An 8,200-nucleotide genomic window follows, 5' to 3' on the forward strand; every position below is an offset into this window, starting at 1 on the left:
CTTGCAAGAAGGAATTTATAGACATCCATCTGAAACAATGGCCAATTCTCAGCAGCAGCCAATGCAACAACAGTTCTTACTGTTACCATTTTCACAACTGGTGAAAAGGTCTCTTGATAATCAATTCCAGCAGTTTGATTGTACCCCTTAGTTACAAGCCTTGCTTTATACCTTTCTACAGTACCATCAGACTTGTACTTGATTTTAAAAAACCATTTACACCAAATAACTGACTGATTATGAGGCAAGGGAACAACTTTCCAAGTTCCATTATCCTTCAAAGCCTGCAGCTCTTGAGTCATAACATGAACCCATTTAGAGTCTATTATAGCTTCTTCATACGTGGATGGTTCCACATCAGTGGAGATGTTGTCTATATATGCTTGATATGGTGAAGAAATTTGTTGATAAGAAACATAATTACTCATAGGGTAAAAAACCTGCTTTCCAACCTTATGACCAGTGTGATAATCTTGGTGCCAAGTAGGTGTTGTTGTAGCTCTAGTTGACCTTCTAAGAGCAGGAGTGGCAATATCTGTAGTTGATGTATGACTAAGATTCATCTCATCAATAATTGATGTCTCTACTGTAGGTTCACTAGTTTCACCATCTGGAATCAAGTCACTACTAATATTGCTGGCATCAGTATGTATGCCTGGACCAACTAAGAAATGCTCATCCTCATCAAATTGTACTGGTGTAGCAGGTATGGAAGTAAGATCAGGAAGGCATTGAGAAGAATTAATCTTGAATGGAAACAGATTCTCATGAAATATTACATCTCTGCTCACCAATATCTTCCTGTCATGTAAGTCAAAAAGGATGTAACCTTTTTGAGTAGCAGAATATCCTAAGAGAGCACATGCAGCAGCCCTGGGTGAAAATTTGTTAACCTTAACAATCTTAGTTGCACAACAAAGACAACCAAGCACTCTTAGATGATCTAGGGAAGCTTTATGCTTATGAAATACTTCATATGGAGACTTACCCTTAAGTACTGGTGTGGGTAATCTATTGATCAAATACACTGCAGTCAATACACATTCACCCCAAAATCTAATTGGTATACTTCCTTGAAATCTAAGGGCTCGAGCCACCTCTAATATATGCCTATGCTTCCTTTCTACAACTCCATTTTGTTATGGAGTGTGAGGACAACTACTTTGATGTATAGTCCCTGTGCTTTCAAACAGAACTTTGCATTCATTATTGAAAAATTCACTACCATTTTCTGATCTAAAAATCTTCATAGTAGAGGCAAATTGAGTTTTTATCATTGAAATGAAATTCTTTAATACAGTGACAACATCTGACTTCAATCTGAGCAAATACAACCATGTCATCCTGCTGTAATCATCAACTAAAGTCAAAAAATATCTAAAGCCATTATGAGTAGCTGTTTTATATGGGCCCCAAACATCTAAATGTATCATATCAAACATTCTACTCCTTCTAGTACAACTCAAAATAAAAGGCAATCTAGTTTGTTTTGCTAAAGGGTAGACTGTGCATTTATTCTGAATGTGTTTATCATGTCCTTCCACTGCTAACGACATTCTCCTTAGAACATTGATTGAGGGATGTCCTAGTCTCTTGTGCCATAATAGGTCTGTTCCATCATTGTGTACATTGACATTCATAAGCTTTGGACCATTGTTGTTACTAGGATGATTATTATTTGGATCCATCAACCAATATAGGCCTCCACTTTCTTTACCAATCCCCTTCACTTTCCCAGTAGAGAGGTCCTGAAATACACAAAATTCAGGGAAAAATACAATTGAGCATTGCAATTGTTTAGTGAGTTGTGACACAGATAATAGGTCATACTTAAAATTAGGCACTGCTAACACATTTTTCAAGACATCTCTACCATTCCATTTATACTTTCCAATATGAGAAATTGTGGTGGTTTGGCCATTTGGTAAATGGACTTGTTTTTCATTATCTTGTGGAGGAACATATGTGCCAAATAATGCTTCCAAGTCTGAAATAATATGTTTACTAGCTCCTGAATCCACTATCCATTGTTTGCGAGTATAGTCATCTTTATTATCTACCAGATAAGCATGTGCAATACCTGCCATGTTAGCTATTCCTGCCATATTGACTGTTGTATCGTCAGTCCCTTTTTCTTTGTTGAGCATTCTGAGTATCTGTCCATATTGCTCCTTTGTGAATACTGGTTGTTCCATAGGATGCATATCTTGCACATCTTGGCCCCTCACATTTGCACTGAAAGGGTTGAAAGCATCATCATAATCAACTGCATTTGCTATCCTTGTTCCCCCATATTTCTTCCTGAATTTGGGATGACCAGGAGGGTATCCAACTACTCTGCAACATGTATCCATGGTGTGTCCTTTCAGCTTGCATACTTCACATTGCAGATTGTAGTTCCTTTTTTGTCTCTGTGAATTAGAAGTAGAGCCACCACCTTGGAAATTGTAACCCATAGCATTCGAAGAATTGTTGCCAGTAAGTGAATAACCAGAGTTGTTGATTCCTAGACTAGTGTTTCCCTCCTGAAAGTTACCTTGATAACTATGCTTGTTAGAACTATTACTCCCAACATAAAGAGTAGCTAATGATGATTCTCCCAATTCAATCCCTGAGTACGAACCAGCAGTCATTCTTTGACTTTCATCAGCCACAATCATTGAATAGGCTTTGTTTAGAGATGGCAGAGGTATCATCATAAGAATTTGGCTTCTCTGTTGGTTGTAAGACTCATTTAATCCCATGAGAAAAGCAAACAAACGCATATACTGCAGATGACTAGCATACACCTTTGATTTGTCACAACCACATGATGGAGGAGGGACAAGTGCATCAAATTCATCCCAAAGCACACGTAATTTTGTAAAATATGCAGATACAGACGAGTTACCTTGTGCAATTGTACAGATCTCTCTGTGTAGTTGGTAACCTCTTGAGCCATCTACCTTGTCAAATAGTTCCTTCAAATCAGACCAAACCACTGATGCATCTGTGGCGTATACGATCCCACTCATGAGTTCCTTTGACACAAAGTTGAGAATCCAAGATAAAACAAATGCATTACACTTCTCCCACTGCTCCTCTAGATCATCTTCATAATCACTTTTCTTGCAGTTTCCATATACAAAACCTAATTTGCTCTTAGCTCAAAGTGTGAGAATCATCGATCTACTCCACACAGCGTAGTTCTCGACACTTGTGAGTTGAATACTTGTTAACAATGATCCTGGAGTATCTGATTGATGAAGATACAGGGGATGATTACGTTGCTTCTCAACTATCTCAATTGTATCTTTGCTTCCCATGATTCTTTGAGGAAATTAGAAAATCTTGAATACTGATTAACCAGATCAGCTGCGGAAGAGAAGATCAAAACGAGAACTTGAATCAAACTTTGATTCTAAGCTCTGATACCATGATCAAATCTGAATCTGGAAATTAGAGAATATAAGAACTCAAGAAAGGAAGAAGAACAGAGAGAATCGATTTAGGAACTTTTATCTATATTGAAGTTGTATTGAAGTTAATCTGTACAAGTTACTTACAAGTATAAATATACACTGTTCATCTAACTAACGATGATGCCAGCTGGCTAACTAACTTTACAACTCATTATCTAACTAACTTTACATATCACTAACCAACTAACTTAGTGATTCTAACTCAGCTAACTTGTACTGCTCTATAGCTAACTTGTACTGCTCTATAGTTTATGTTACACTAGAATTCTCAATAAAGACTATATGCAATAAGAAAGGAATTCAAATGTTAAACAACTTAACTGTCTCAAATTGAACTCATAATGTTTTGAAAATAAACATTTAACTTAGCCAAAATGGCAACTCAAATTTGAATATAAGTTAATAACAAAATGATGACGAATGATCTAACATCTGATTGACTATCTATGAAGCCTCCAAAACAACTGAGATGGATGTCGGGACAGGCCCACGACATCCTAATGAACTATCTAATACTGAAAGTAAACAAAAGGGATCCTCCGGAATGCAAAGAAGCTCACCAACAGACTCTGAACTGCTCACTGGATCAACGATACGCTGGATGCCGATCCTAGTTACGTGTGTCTGCATCATAATACGATGCAGGCAAACTGGCATCAGTACATTGAATGTACGAGTATGCGAGTTGGAATGTTAAAACAACATAGGCTTGAAAAGAATATGAAAGGAACTGAAGAACTTACCTGGCTCAACTCAACTCAACATAACTGAACTCATTTCAATATAAAGCAGTTTAAAACAAGTGCCATATAAAGAAAAACTATTTAAAACATAATGTCAACTCTGTGTGTATGCAAAGATACAAATAAACTAATGTATATAAAAATACAAAGTACTACTGTGGGAGTTTCTCTAACTGACAACCATCACATAAGAGTTACTATGATGATACAACGATCTCTCTCAAGCTGGTAGCGCATCCTATACCTTGCCACAGGTATAGGACCTGAACTACTAAGTGGATCCACTAGTCTATGCGAAAAGGATTTATCTAAAAAGTATGACTCTTTTCTACTTATGATGGCTACATGGTTTATGGGGTTGTGTGTTGTCTAAATTCTCCCCCATATCGGTGCTCAATACTACTCCCAAAAATATAATAATATTAGCTCTTATGTTTAAAAACATACTTCTTCTGTTGAGATTAGTGCTCAAAACCTTAGCTCAAAGTCTATCTTGGAAATCAAAGTTTCCCCTCTTGCTTCATTTAGAAAGCGATTACTTTTTTCTGAAAAACTATCTCGAAGGCCCTTTGGAAATCGAGGTTTCCTTTCTTGTTAAATGTAAAAAACATTTTAAACCATTTGGGAATATATAGTCCCCATATACTTTTGAAGAAATGGACTTCAAACTTTACTCTTTACTCGTTACTCAACTTAAACTTCGAGTCTTAAAACAAATTTAAAACATTTGGAAAAACTTTTGGAAAACTCTAAGATCTTCTCTTGACTTTGATCTTAACTGCTCTTGACTTGACTCTTAACTGGTCCTTGAATTGAATTGTGGATTCAAGGATTGTGATTTGTGATTGGAAAGATCACATGATGTTTAGGAATGATTTTAGACAGCTAAACATAAGAAAAGATCAAAAATCGATATCTGAGGGTGGGTCCGCGACGCGGAGAAGCTTTTAAAATTTAGTTTCGAAAATGACTTTTGAGGCAGAACGCTCCGTGACAGCTCCGCAATGCAAAACGAAAATTCTCAGATCTGGGGAATGGCTCCGCGACGCGGAGACAGTGCCAAATTTTGACCGACGAAATTTCTTCTTCATTTTCCAGCTCTAAACCCTCTAAACCCCATGGGTTCTTTCACCCATTACTTAGAGTCGATTAAATGTTCAAAGTACATCAGATTCTACTCAAAATCGAACCTAAAACTACAGATTCGGATCAATCAACTCCTCAATGAAACAAGAATTTAATGGAACTTCAACAAATCCATCAAGAACTCAATTTCTAAGCTTTCAAGAACTTAAATTTGCTAAAATAAATCATGATTGGCGCGTGCGCGAATTAACCCAATGCTATGTGATCTCACATACCTTGTAGGGATCATCCCAACGAAATCCACAAGCCAAACTCAACGATCTTGACGAATCTTGAACATTCTTCTCCTTTCTCCTTTTTTCTCCTTTTCTTTTCTCTTCTCTCAAAACCCTAACTCTTTTTCCAAAAGCATAAACTGAATAAGTTCAGTTTAGACCCTAAGTAATTACCAAAAACAAATTAAAATAAAAGGGTAAGGAAAATACCAAACTACCCTTCAAAAATCCGGATTTGGACTTTCCTTAATCCAACAGCCCAACTTCCAATGGGCATAGCTTACTCATACAAACTCGGAATCACACAAACTTGGAGGCGTTGGAAACATCATTCCAAGAGCTTTCCAACCATATCTGGAAATACACCTAAATCATCTTAATCTAGGAGTTATGGCCATTTGAAGTTGACCAAAAACTCACCTTTCCTAACTTAAACAATTTTCCAGATTTTTTATTCTTTCCAAAAATTGACTATTTCCAGTTCTTAGTTTCTTCCTAGCTATTTCAATTTGCGAGATGTTACATGAACCAAATCCAACTAAGAGGAAAACTCTATCATAAATATTTGGTTTTAGCTCATTAGTGTTCTGTAATTTTTCGCAAAACCAACTGAGTTAAAGTATGCCACTTTCTATTGGAAATCTCCCAAAGGCAAATATTTGAGAACATCAAGTTTAGTGAAAAACTGCTCGCAACGCTTGGTCATCTTGCAACTGATCGAGATGTACTTTTCTAATAATCTTTTTACAGGCAAATCCCATCTTGTTTTGGTAATTTACAGTTCCTACAGACACTAGATTAGTCAAAAAATAAATTCAGCGGATAATTATCTTAAAATTTACCTCATATTTGTTGGATCTGTTCCAGGTCCTAGAAATGGGTCTTATTGTTATCTTTTAGCAGTTTTATAGGAACTTCTTAACAACTTCAGTTATTTGATTTATTTATCTTTTTGGTAGATTGAATTTTTTTCATAGTTGTGTTGTTTCTTTTGAGAATCAGCTAAGAAATACAAGCTGAAAGTTGCCATTAGCTCTTCATTGGTTTTTGATTAAGTTTAAGTTGTTAGAGATGACACCACTTGTATTTGTTTAATCATATCTTCAACAAACCTCCTCACATGCAATTTTAGAATTTTAGAATTGAATTTGCATTGCCTGCATTAATCGATTATAATCTGATAGAGATGTACTTTCTGTCCTCTCTAAATGAAATCTATCAATTAGTTTTGCTTTTCATAGTTAATGACTGAGCTGGTGACCTCACGACAACAAATTGCATGCTTGGAACTGTCTGATTAAGTTACGAGTAGATCAGTCATATATGACGCTACTTTCTATATATTGTTTTTAATGACTATAAATGTATTTTGCTAAGGTGAGCGAGCAGCTCCCCAGTTTCAAGAGTTAGCTACTTCATTCCACATTGTTTTTGCTCAGGTTTGCTCGATGTTTTTTTCCCTGTACGTCTTCTAGGTTTACTGATAGAAGTGTTGATGGTTTGATCTGGAATTTTGTTTCTGTGTTTGATCTTGCCTCTTAGTTTGATTTATTTCACTTATGTGCAATTTGGCGCGTAATTGGGATAATAGTGTATGTTTCTATTTGCATGAGGTTTGTTTTACCTATGCATGACATAGTTCTGTATGTGTGAACTGAGTTTGGGACTTTTTTGTTTCTTATGCACTACAGGAATTTGCGGTAGTGAGGTTTTCTGTGTGAAGATCAGCTCTCCTCCATGGGCTTGATTGACACAAATTAAATTTGAATTTACTCGAAATGGTTGCTGGACCTGACTCTTAAAACACGGGAACTGCTAACTGTTGGTTCTGGAATTCAAAGAGCCTAAGCAGATAAACTAATAGGACATGATCATTTACATTAATATTATTTGATAGAGGATGTTAATTTTTTCTTCTTTATTTTCATGAAATTGATGTCCAAACAATAACGTGACTGATTTATTATATACACGAAAGCAGATTATTGGTTTTCTGTATAAGTATTTGATTATTGCCTAATTAATTGTATTGAAATTTCAAATATAGAAAATTAAGAAGCACATATCTATATAAAAAGACATTAAGGACCAATAAACTAGTCCTTAAAACCTTTAAGCATCAATTGGTCTTATATGTAAGGACCAGTGAATCTAGTCCCTGAAAATCTAGATTCTTAATAGTCGCAAAATCTCTTAAATCAAGGACCAAAATTTATGGTCCCTAAAAGCATTTTGAGGACCAGTTCAAGGCTGGTCGTAAAATAAAATTAAGGACCAGCTATTCGGCATGTCGTCCTAAATGACTTTTAGCGATGGAGGCTATAGGGACGGGGTGGCGACCAGAATTTCCGATCGCTAATGACTCTTAAGGACCAGAATCTCAGTTTTAGGGCCCAGTTTTCCCTTCGTTATTGACCATTTTTCTTGTAGTATATATATCTGTCTCACTAATCAAATTTTATTCTCAAGTAATCCATAACCTGCCTCAGCACCAGGCTACTATCTTAATACTCGTTCAACTTCGCTTCTTGTCCTCGAGTCAGAGTTTTAATGGAGAATCCGCAAGGGAAATTAATGATGTAACCGTTTCTTTAATAGCATAAATTTATTAAAAATACAACAAACAAAATATTAA

Source organism: Solanum stenotomum, chromosome 10 (genome assembly GCF_019186545.1).
Source record: "Solanum stenotomum isolate F172 chromosome 10, ASM1918654v1, whole genome shotgun sequence".
NCBI classification, from domain to species: Eukaryota; Viridiplantae; Streptophyta; class Magnoliopsida; order Solanales; family Solanaceae; genus Solanum; species Solanum stenotomum.